Source organism: Gorilla gorilla, chromosome 3 (assembly GCF_029281585.2).
Source record: "Gorilla gorilla gorilla isolate KB3781 chromosome 3, NHGRI_mGorGor1-v2.1_pri, whole genome shotgun sequence".
In the NCBI taxonomy this organism is placed as follows: Eukaryota; Metazoa; Chordata; class Mammalia; order Primates; family Hominidae; genus Gorilla; species Gorilla gorilla.
In genome coordinates, this window is record NC_073227.2 from 106,130,839 (window position 1) to 106,143,752 (window position 12,914).

General features: G+C 36.7%; 1 protein-coding gene across 2 annotated transcripts in view; it reads left to right on the forward strand.

Annotated features, from left to right (window-relative positions):
* Positions 1-12,914, forward strand: part of ARHGAP24 (Rho GTPase activating protein 24) — a 537,203-nt gene that overhangs the window by 348,256 nt on the left and 176,033 nt on the right. The window lies entirely within an intron of this gene.

A 12,914-nucleotide genomic window follows, 5' to 3' on the forward strand; every position in this document is an offset into this window, starting at 1 on the left:
TTAATTGGATATATACCCAGAAGTGAGATTGCTGGGTCAAATGGTAATTCTATTTTTAATTTTTTAAGAACCTCCATACTGTTTTCTGTAATGGCTGTACCAATTTACATTCCAACCCATGGTACAAAGGGTTATTTTTCTCAGCATCTTCCCTAATACTTATTATCTTTTGTCTTTTTGATAACAGACATTCTAATATGTGTGAAGTAATAGATAACTCATTGTGGTTTTGATTTACATTTCTTCGATTATTAGTGATGTTGAATATCTTTTCATATATCTGTTGGCCATTTGTATATCTTCCTTTGAGAAGTGCCTATTCAAGTAGTCCTTTATTCATTTTTAAAATTGGGTCATTTGTTTTCTCTTTATTAAGCTGAGTCCCTTATATATTTTGTACATTAGCTCCTTATCAAATGTTTGTAAATTTTTCTCCCATTCTGTAGATTGTCTCCAGTCTGTTGATTGTCTCATTTGCTACAGGGAAACTTTTTAGTTTGATATAATTCCATTTATCTATTTTGCTTTTGTCAGCTGTGTTTTATAAGGAGTGATATCCAAAAAAATTATTGCCCAGACCAATGTCAAAATGCTTTGTTCACATGTTTTCTTCTAGTAGTTTTACAGTTTATGTTCAATTCTATAATCCATTTCAAGGAATTTTTGTATGTGATGTGAGTTAAGGGTCCAATTTCATTTTTCTGCATATGGATATCCATGTTTTTGTGTCCATGATATCCTTAAATGAGAAGTAAATACTGGATGCAAATTAGAGGAAGACATCATACAATTTGTGAAACCTTACTGAATTATGTATTTGATAAATAATAAAAAGTGGAACTTTTTCCACATAATTCATTTTATTAGGACAAAGAGTTTGACATCTGATTGTATTATGAAAACTAAGTGTAAAAAGTACAGTGAAGGTAATCCTTTCTATGTAAAGACTTTTACTGGGGTATTTAATACAAAATGTTGGTCTTGTATCCCAGATCCTGGGGTCTAGTTTAGGATCTGTCCCAGTTGTCACTGCTTTGTTTTGATGAAATTCTTAAAGTTAGCATAATCTGTATCTGATATTCCAACCATCTTAACTTTTAAAATCCAAGTCCCTACCACTCTTTAGATTTGATCTAAGAAAATGTTATAATATTGGCCACTTACTAGAAGATACTGATATCACGATAGAGTGATATTGAGTTTTCCCAAGCCTTATTTCATAAGCCAAGGCCTTTTTAAAAATAAAGATTATTTAATTTAGAATAAAGCTTGGCACATAGAAAATATGCAAATGGTTTAAATGACATTATATCAAGAAGTTACAACTTTGGCATAAATATGTATGGCAGAGAAGGACAAAAAGGGAATGACAAAAAATAACCAAGTAGAATGAATGCAGAAGTAGAATAATCTCTCTAATAATGCAGATAAGGGAACCCCCAGGTGAGTTCACACTGGCTTCACCTGGTTCCACAAAGACTGGTTTATAGACCAGAGGTTCTCTAGGACTGAGCCCTATCTGGGACTCCTGCCCACCTGCAGGGGGTGAAATCAACTCCTCAGAGGCCTGTCCACCCGCACCACAGAAAATACTTAAAATCGTCTCTCCAGCTCACACAAAACCATCACACAAGCTAACATTAAAAATAATTATACCCACTAAGTCATCAGTCTATAATTAGTGTTTTTTTCTTCAGAAAAGTGGTGAAGAAGGCAAAGCATTTGACTTCTGAGGTCAAATAGACTCTTTTCATTCTCTTGACCACTTTAGCGTAATTTGAGATCATGTAAATTAGGAAAGAAATGTTCACTACCACAGCAGAGAGTGATTGATCATCAAAAGGGCCTCAGTTAGGTGTCACCTGGTCCTTTTAAATGCGTCCCTCTGCTTCTGATATTGCTGACCACAACAGTCAGGACTTTAGTGAGAAGTTGAAAACTTGTTTTAAATAATATATATTTTCACTGGAGAGAACCAGGGCTCCATTTTCAAATTTCTTCTCTACACTGGGTTCTCTTCCTTCCCAGTGAAATAATTCTCTCTTATTGTCTATATCCAGTTAACGTTTATTGATTCCCTGTTGTGAGTAGATATGTCTATTGCATCTGCTATTGCCTGTGACCACTTCCTCATTCTTTGTCTTTCCTTCTCTCCCAAGATGTCACAGCAACACTCTTCACAACAGATTGCCGTTATATTGCTTTGTTTTGTTTTAAAGAGAAACGTCATAGGGCTTATGGAGGGAGGTAGTTTTCAAAAGATATAACTTTTTTGAGAGCCATAAGTTAGCCAGTTTGAAAAGTTGTACAGCTGCAAAAGCTGTATGGAAACTCCTATAAATTAAATTTTTACACATCCTTCGTCTATCCTTTGCTTTATGAATAAATATTGGTATATGCTGATGGCCATATGCCTTTATATTGTGTTATTACTTAGAATTGCCTGGCAGCAAAAATCATGGAGTTCATTTAAAAATCAATGTAATGCCAAATTTATAAAATTTAGTGCAGACTGTCATATAGTGACAACTGTTTAGATTCTCAGTTTACATCTCATTTCCACATCCAATATCTGATTGCAATCTCATTTGACAGTTAAGAAAACTGAAACAGAGAGAGGAAAGTGATTTACCCAAGGTTGCTCGGTTGGGGAAATGGCTGGATCTGGCTGACTCCCATTCCAGTAATTTTTCCACCTTTGTTGCTGATTCTTGGTGGTAGTTAGGTTTTCCTTGTTTTTCTAATTCTCTGTTGAAATGTACAGTGGTAGCAAAAAGAAAAATGAGTAAAAGAAAAAATGTATTTAGTACAAATTTATTAACATACCATAAGAAAGCTCTTCTATACTGCAAATTTGTATTTTTGAAAAACAGACTGGCCAGGTGTGGTGGCTTATGCCTGTAATCCCAGCACTTTGGGAGGCTGAGGCGGGCAGATCACCTGAGGTCAGGAGTTCAAGACCAGCCTGGCCAACTTGGTGAAACCCCATCTCTACTTGAAATACAAAAAATTAGCTGGGCGTGGTGGTACGCACCTGTAATCCCAGCTACTCGGGAGGCTGAGGCAGGAGAATCACTTGAACCCAGGAGGAGGAGGCTGCAGTGAGCTGACATCGTGCCATTGCACTCCAGACTGGGGCACAAGAGCAAGACTTCATCTCAAAAAAAAAGAAAAAAAAAGGAAAAAAAGAAAAATAGACTAGCTTTTTTTTGTCTGTCTGTTTGTTTGTTTGAGACGTAGTCTCACTCTGACCCCAGGCTGGAGTGCAATGGCGTAATCTCAGCTCACTGCAACCTCCGCCACCCGGGTTCAAGTGATTCTTTTGCCTCAGCCTCCCGAGTAGCTGGGATTACAGGCACGTGCCACCACACCCAGCTAATTTTTGTATTTTTAGTAGAGACGGGGTTTCACCATGTTGGCCAGTATGGTCTCGATCTCCTGACCTTGTGATCTGCCCGCCTTGGCCTCCCCAAGTGCTGGGATTATAAGTGTGAGCCACTGCACCCGGCCCAAAATATACTAGCTTTCTTGTTTTTTACACAATATGTTTTACTGTAGACTTTTATAACTAAAATTCTGCCTTGTGTTTGAATATTATATTTTAGCATAACCTTTTAACATAGTTAAATACAATTCTACATAAGAAAACAAGTTTACCTGTGACTACAAACTTGTTTTCACTGTTTTAATGTATTCTGTGTTTTCTAGTTTAAATAATGTGGAAATTGTGTGGGCATATTGAGCAACAAGTATTAAAATAACAACTTTAAAATTACTGTTAAAACTATAGCATGTAGGCTGGGCACGGTGGCTCACACCTGTAATCCCAGTACTTTGGGAGGCTGAGGCGTGTGGATCACCTGAGGTCAGGAGTTCGAGACCAGCCTGGCCAATATGGTGAAACCTAATCTCTACTAAAAAATACAAAAATTACCTGGACATGGTGGCAGGTGCCTGTAATCACAGCTACTTGGGAGGCTGAGGCAGAAGAATTGTTTGAACCTGGGAGGCAGAGGTTGCATTGAGCCAAGATCATGCCATTGCACTCCAGCCTGGGTGACAGAGTGAAACTCTGTCTCAAAAAAAAAAAAAAAAACTATAGCATGTAAAATATGAATAATAGAGAAACAGAGAACCCAGAAAAAGTGTGACACACCTACAACCATCTAATCTTTGACAAAGTCAACAAAAACAAGCAATGGGGAAAGGACTTTCTATTCAATAAATGGTAATGGGATAACTGGCTAGCCATATGCAGGAGATTGAAACTGAACTCCTTCCTTACGCCATATACAAAAATCAACTCAAGATGGATTAAAGACTTAAATTTTAAACCTAAAACTATACAATCCCTGAAACACAAGCTAGGAAATACCATTCTGGACACAGGACCTCACAAAGATTTCATGACAAAGATGCCAAAGCAATTGCAACAAAACCCAAAAACTGACAAATGGAACCTAATTAAACTAAAGAGATTCTGCACAGCAAAATAAACTATCAACAGAGTAAACAGACAACCTGCAGACTAGGAAAAAATATTTGCAAACTATACATTCAAAAAAAGTCAAATATCCACAGTGTAAATTAGTTCAGCCATTGATATGGTTTGGATCTATGTCCGGACCAAGTCTTATGTCAAATTGTAATCCCCAGCCATGGTCAGAGCAAAAGCAAGAGAGAGGGGTGAGAAGGTGCTGCACACTTTTAAATGACTAGATCTCACAAGAACTCACTCACTATCACAAGAACAGCACCAAGAGGAAAATCTGCCCTCATGATCCAATCACTTCCCACCAGGCCCCACCTGAAACACTGGGGATTACAAGGCTTCCCCTTAGCCTTCCATCATGATTGAAAATTTCCTGAGACCTCCCCAGAAGCCAAGTAGATGCCAGCATCATGCTTCCTGTACAGCCTATGGAACCATGAGCCAATTAAACCTCTTTTCTTTATAAATTACCAGTTTCAGGTATTTCTTTGTAGCAATGAGAGAACAGACTATTACAACAATTGTGGAGAGCAGTTTGGCATTTTTTTCAAAGAACTCAAAAGCAGAATTGCCATTTGCCCTGGCAATTCCATTATTAGGTATGTACCCAAAGGAATATAAATTGTTCTATTATAAAGACACATGCATGCATATGTTCATCACAGCACCATTCACAATAGCATGGATATGGAATCAACCTAAATGCCTATCAGCAGTAGACTGGATAAAGACAATGTGATACATACATACTGTGGAATACTATGCAGTCATGAAAAAGAGCAGGATCACATCCTTTGCAGCAACACAGATGGAGCTGGAGGCCATTATCCTTAGCAAACTAACACAGGAACAGAAAACCAAATACCATATGCTCTCACTTATAAGTGAGAGCTAAACACTGAATACATATGGACACAAAGAAGGGAACAACAGACACTAGGCCCTACTTGAGGCTGGAAGGAGGGAGCAGGGTAAGGATCTAACTGACTATTGGGTTTTATACTTATTACTTAGATGGTGAAATAATCTGTACACCAAGCCCCCATGAGATGCAATTTATCTATATAACAAACGCATATATACCCTGAATCTAAAGTAAAAGTTAAAAAATACATATTTGCTCAATAGTAATAATTTTAAACGAGACTGAAATACAGTGACACTGAGGAGTTTGGCTAACACTCACCATGATGAATTGTTCTTCAACTTTGGAGAGACCAAGAATAGACTTTTTTTGATCCACTGCTTCATTTTTCCAGAAATTTGTTCTAAAAGATCTTAAAAAAGAAATCTGTAGAAAACTTCTTAGTAGCATAAAAGTATAATTTTACTAACAAAACTGGAAACAAATATGTACTTTCAAATAGAGAAATGTATAAATAAGCTGTATCATATTAATTCAAAATATTTTGCAGGCATTGAAAATAACATATAAATATTTTATTTGTCTATTTTACAGTTTACCTAGTGTTTTATATGTCATTTAAAGATTGGAGGTACAAGTAAAAATGCTTATAAAATATTCTAAGTGAAATAATAAATCAAAAATGTATATGTGTACTATGACTACAACCACATAAAGCTCTACCCATGAAAAAGATTGGAATAGACATATACATGCATTTATATTCATATGCAGGTAAATAGGCATACTGTACAGGTGATGAGCCTATAGATATAATTTTCTTTAATATTAAGATCTTTAAATTTAAATAGAAACTTGTTTTCATAGTAAATTCCTAAATTTTGAACAGATATGATCATTACGTTGAGTAGATTAAACTTGAAAAAGTTGTCTTCTTAATGATAACATATAATCCATAAGACAAATATTTTACTATTATTATGATTATTCTGAGATAGGGTCTCACTGTGTTTCCCAGGCTGGGGTGCAGTGGCACAGTCATAGCTCACTGCAGCCTCAAACTCCTGGGCTCAAGTAATCCCCCTGCCTCAGTCTCTTGGGCAGCCTCTAGACTACAAGCACATGGCGTCATGCCTGTTTAATTTTTTAAAAATATTTTGTAGAAAAAATATCTCACTGTGTTGCCCATGCCCATGCTGGTCTTGGACTCTTGGCCTCAAATGATCCTCCTGCCTCGTCCTCTTAAAATGATGGGGTTACAGGTATAAGTCACCATGCCCAGCCTATTATTTTTATATGAAGGCATAAATTATTAATTTTTAATTAGTTTTTAAATCAACCAAGATGAGATTTAGAATAATATCAGATCAGTACATAAAAATATAATTTAAATGTATTCAAACTTTATTCAGCTTCCAAAAATAACTCGAATGATAACACTATTACTTAAAGAGTAGGAATAATGCAAACCTATGCATTATTTTGGTTACAGGCCAAACCGAAGATAAAACATATGTAAAAGTATTTACTGTTTTTCTTAAGAGAGTTTATTGGTGATTGTTGTTTTGAAAATATTACAGGTTTATATTTTTGAGCTCTAGCTCAATAGTATCTGAGGAGCATAGTGAACTTACAATTTCATTTGTGTTGACTTTCTAGTTAAAGAATAAATCGCTTTCCTTTGAAAATGAAGCCTTGGTCAGCTGATGCAGCATTTTCTCCATATATGCATGTTAGGAAAATTTGTTTCAATTTAAAAAGGAAACACATGGCTATGACTTAACTATTAAAAAGTGAAATGTTCAATTAATGTGGATTTGGTCTTTCTGTTTTTCCAGTCCCTCAAATGTTATTTCAACAAACCAAAAAATGAGTAGCAGATGAATGAATTTTAGGCTGAATCCAAATATTCTGACTTGGCTTAAGACTTTTGTGCTGAAGACTCTGTTCCCAAGAAGATTTACACTGAGGACCGAAGTCTGCCATTTAATTAACAGGCTGTTTGTTTATTTTTTGTAATGCTGAATTATTTACCAGCTGTCTCCTGGTTATGTCAGAAAGATGTAAAGAATGCAAACAAAAATACAAAATAAGACACAGGTAACATCAGCAATGTAATCTCTCCCCATGCACCCTGCTCACCTCCAAACCAATCTATGTTGCCGTTACAGAGGAGATCTCTCTGAAATACGTGTTCATGCAACATAATATTTTAGAAAACAATACATTTTCTTGATCATACATGTGTTGTTAGTTCACCATTTCTTTTTTAGAAATAAGCAGTTACCCCAAGACTATGATTATACATTCATGAATGTATTATGCTCTTTATATTTATACCATATCTATCTCTTTATATTTGAATTTATATGCACTTGCTCCTGCACACACATACACACACCTGCCATATTCCCTGTATCACTTTTTTATATTTTAAAAATCAGTGAAGTCCAAAGTACACTATATTTTCCTTATATTATAGGACAGCAGCATCTAGAATTTTGTTATGTGTACCCATGAATATTTTTAATGCAGATGATGAGAGTAATGGTAATAACATGTCTGAAAACTGGAATTTTTTCACTTGGCAGTGATTATAAGCATGACAAATTAACTTTGTCAAAAAAACTTCAAAAATGATCTCTTTATTATGAACTAGAGTTACTATTTTCTCCTCTTTCTTTCTTTCTTTCCTTCCTTCTTTCACTACATTGTAGTAGTGGCCATTGAAGAACATTTAGAAAATGCTAAAAGATCAGAAAGAAAATAAAATTGCTGTAATTTCACTACCTAGAGATAAAAACTATTAACATCATAGTGCGTATTTTCAGATTTTTCTATATATTGAATATTTATTACAAAATTCAGATCATATTGTACCTACTATTTTCTAATATGCCTTACTCAGTAATGTATCATAAAATATCTTATGAAAATCCTAACACAGTCCTCTAATTTCAGTGTGATTGCATCATGGCATATGAATATACTTTTAGTCATTTAAGAACTAGGGGCATTGACACTAATGCTTTTGAAGGTTTTTCCCTCAAGGATTCAGTTGGTGGAAACAGGAGCACCAATGTTCCCATGTGTCCCAGGCTCTCTGAAGGAACCCCACATGCAGTGTTTTGATGGAACAGCAGCTGACACTGTTATCACTCAGCTCAGGCAGCTGGGTGCCTGAGGGCCTTTCCTGGCCATGAGCCACCTGACTAAAATGGCTTATGCTTTAGGTGTGTGTGTTTGGGGAGGGGGTACAATTATACTACGAGGCTGTATTTTGACAAAGATTTCAAATATGTTCAATGACCTTGTTTGTACATCTTAAAGCTTTAAGTGCCCAGGAATTCCTTCTCCGGAGTTCACAAAGGGATAATCTTCAGGTTCCTTCCTTCCTTCCTTCCTGCCTTCCTGCCTTCCTTCCTTCTTCCCTAGCTCCCTCCCTTCCCTCCCCTCCCCTCCCCTCCCCTTTCTTCCCTTTCTTTCTTCTTTTTCTTTTTCTGAAACCACTTAAATGTATTTAGGAAACTTTGAATGAAAGTAAGACATTGGTTCTTTACATCTTAAGATAGAAAAGGCATTAAGAAGTACATCTTTCTCATCTAGAAAAATATTACCATCCAGCAAAAAAACACAATTATATTTAGAAATACAGTAAATTATGACTGCTCAGAAGGTGTTTAATTTCATGGTTTTAACTCTATAGCTGTGCTACATTTTCTAGAATAGGTTAAGAGACCTCATACAGATTATCTTTAAACATCTACATAAGATGGTTGCTAAAAGCTTTCACATTTTGGATTACTTTCATTTTTATGCCTAAATGACTTTCAGTGTTTCGACAGTATTTGCTCTTCACAGCTTATAAGTATTATCATTTGGAGTTGTTTCTAAGGCGTAAATAAAAAAGCCAAATGGAAGGGAGTGGCAGGGGAAATGTGTTAGAAAAATACTTGTCTTCATTAGTTCACACACTAGAAACAACCCCATCCTACTCATCCATGAACCCAGTACTACCCTAAGTGGAAAGGCTACAAGGATTTCAGGCCAGACCTTCATGAGTATCTGTGTGAAATGAAACATTGCCTCTAGGAAACATCAGGAAGGTATCATTACTGGGCAAGGTAGCATGAACCAAATAGAAAACCAAAACATCTTATTTATTCTCCTCACTGATTGCAAATGTCGACCGATTCTTCTGGATGCTTTCTTCTTCATGCTTTTAAACTTCAGTGCAAGTGTCTTTTCCATATATGATTCTAAAATCGGGATCTTAAAATCCAAGAGGGAAAAAAAAAACATAGAGATTCAGAGACAAAGGGAGGAAGCAATGTGCTCTTATTTTCTGCCATGGTAATTACACTAGGGCAATACTAGCAGTAGTGTTTGAGAAACTAAATACCTGGCCGGGTTGGTAGCTCATGCCTGTAATCCTAGCACTTTGGGAAGCCAAGATGGTTGGATCAACTCAGGTCAGGAGTTCAAGACCAGCCTTGCCAACATGGAGAAACCCTGTCTCTACTAAAAATATAAAAATTAGCCAGGTGTGATGGCATGTTCCTGTAATCCCAGCTACTAGGGAGGCTGAGGCAAGAGAATCACTTGAACCTGGGAGGCGGAGGTTGCAGTGAGCCACGATCATGCCACTGCACTCCAGCCTGGGCAACAGAGCAAGACTTCATCTCAAAAAAACGAAACAAAACAAAAAAAGAAAGAAAAGAAAAGAAAAGAAATACCTTAGTGGGGCAGTATAATAATTTGAAGAAAGTGCCTAAAATTCTGTTTCCACTTTTATTGTTTTTCAATTGAGATATCTGAATAATTGAAAACTGACTTCAGATACGATTTAAACATTTACAGCTGGGAATGACACTTACTTAAAGGGTAGAACACAGACACATACATGTAGCCCTGCAGTTCAGACTCTGCGTCTAGCTTTCCAATAAAATTGGTTGAAAGAACTTGCCAATTTATTAACATCCTCAAACCCAGGAGAAAATTATGGCTACTGTACTGTATTCCACACTACAGTTGAAAAAAAGTGTTCTGCTACATCGAAGGTCAAGAGATTGCTGTGCTGCCTTAAGAGCATTGTTAAAGGTCTGATAATTTAAGAAAATTAAGATAAAATAATGCATTATGTGTATGTTACAAAAACCAGAGTAATAGTCTACTATACAGAAAGACTTCTGAACTTGCTTCTTCAATTGAAAAACAAGCAGGACCCAATTTAAAAAATAAGTATTGGCACTAGTAATAAAAACTGATTTTTCCTTTCTGCATCCTGCAATGAATTCATTGTTAAAAAAAATCAAAACTCATTTTTCTAAAAATCTCTGGACTCTTTGTAAAAGTTAACTTTCCTAGTCAATATCCTCAAGAAGTTTTCCAGGTGACTTGTATTCTTGTCTTCCCTATTCTCACTATATAAAAACCACACTTTATTTCCTTTCTTTTTCTGAGAAAGCTGTAAGGTAACTAATTTACTCAGACTATGGAACTCTAGACCATGCAGATCTTGATTGTAATTCTAACTTCACCATTGACCTTTAACAGTGTACAGGTTAATTATGCTTATCTGTAAAATAAGAATAACAGGTATCTCCTAGGATTATTATGAGAGCTAACTGAGATAATATACATAAAGTTCCCAGCTCCCAGCCCTGTGTGTCTCATAAGACGGGTGGCCACATTTTCAGTTCCTTTCATGTTCTCCACCTGTCTCCCTCCCTCTGTTCCCCGCCCCCCTCCACAACTCGACCTCTAAAAAATGCATAAGTAATTGTAGAGAAATTAGCATGAATGCCCAGATGCATTTGTTACTGAATAACTCAGCAGTGAACTTGGCATTCCATAGCTAACCTTTCCCCTTCATTAATCCCCTTCTCCATCCCCCTCAAACACAGGAGTACAACAGGATGCCAGGCGAACTATGTAACCAACCATGCACGTGAGCATTTTCTCCCAGAATTTTGACTAGTCTTGTTCTGCCTCAAACACTAGACGGGGCTCATGCTGCTCACAATTAACTGACTCTGGCCATGTGGTGACTGCCCTCAAGATCTGCCACAAAGAGAACAGCAGTTCAATAAAATCTCGAACTCTATTTATAGCCCACTTGAAACAAGCAGTTTCCTTGAAGCCCAAGAAGCCCTCCTTGAGAATGCAGCAAGTAATTTACTAGTCCCAGTACTCACTGGGGAAATAAGAGGAGGGAAATGCAGCAAGTGCATTTTTTCAAGTACTGCACATATAGAAAGCATTTTGTCCTACACTCTGTCCCATTTCACCCTGATGTCACCAGCCAAGGAAGTAGACAAAACAGGCACTAGTAAGAAATCTCTGTTTTATAGATTACAAAACTGACGCCTAGGAGGTTAAATTGCTAATGAACAGTGGTGGTTGGAGAAGGAGGTTAAAAAAAATGTCTAAAGGGTGAGAATAATTTCTTGCTCATGCAATCAATCTAAAATTCAGTTAAGTCATTATTTACCTATTAAAAAATATATACAACTAAGAAGAAATGTTTTGTAAGGCACTTGCAAGATTAAAAATTGTTCCTTCTCCACTTCTAAGAAGATCAAAATATGAGAAATAAAAACTTAGACTCTACAGGGAAATATTTATTAACACGTTTGTATCTATTTATAATATATACATTCAGAGTGATTATATTTTTGGCAAGAAATGCCTTCTTAAAGACCCCCAAAATTAAAATGTGCATAATCGAGACCGATTTTGAAAAAGATGATAGGAATTTTTATGAGAAATTTAAATTGATTCTGTCAGCTCTGAAATAAATACATCTTTACTATTTTTTAATATGGAAGTTTGCATAATTCCAGTATGTATGCAAAATGCAAGACTTTATTATATGAGTTTATGGGCCAGAAATCATTTTGCTCTTAGAATTAATTTGATTTTGGCAAATACTTTAATTTTCTAAGATACTTCTTTAAGCCCTGTTACCTGGAAACCTGAAAAAAATAAACAACTTTTTTGGCTTGAGAGGGATGTCTGGGCAATTAGAATAGCTACACTGAAGTCTGCCCGTGTGTGTGTGTGTGTGTGTGTGTGTGTGTGTGTGTGTGTGTGTGTTTAGAGAGAGAGAGAGATTATTGCTTAAACAGTGCCCCTGGGTTGGTTGCTTGCTTGGCTTGGTGCCATTTGGGATTCTCAGATTTTATTGTCCCAGCTCTGATTTACGGAGTTCAGAATCTCGAAAGGCAAGGTGTCTGGAGTTTAGGGTCTTTCCATGACAGCCCCTCCTCTTCCCTGTACACTCCTTTTGCTTGTGGTCACCTTGTGGTGACCTTGCAGGACTCAGCGTTTTTACCTGAGCTCAGTAGCTGGGGAGCCCACTAGTGCTGGGGAGCGAGCCGTGGTTTCCATTCCTGGGTGATGGAGTCATGGGAGAAACTGCAGTGAGCAAAAACACAGTAGGACCTGAGTTGGGCTCGAATGTGCTTTAAGCGACTCAGGACAGAGCAGCTGCTCTGTCTCCCAGCTTGTAAGTGCAGCCTGCATTTGTCACTGACCACTGAAGTGTATGTTTGT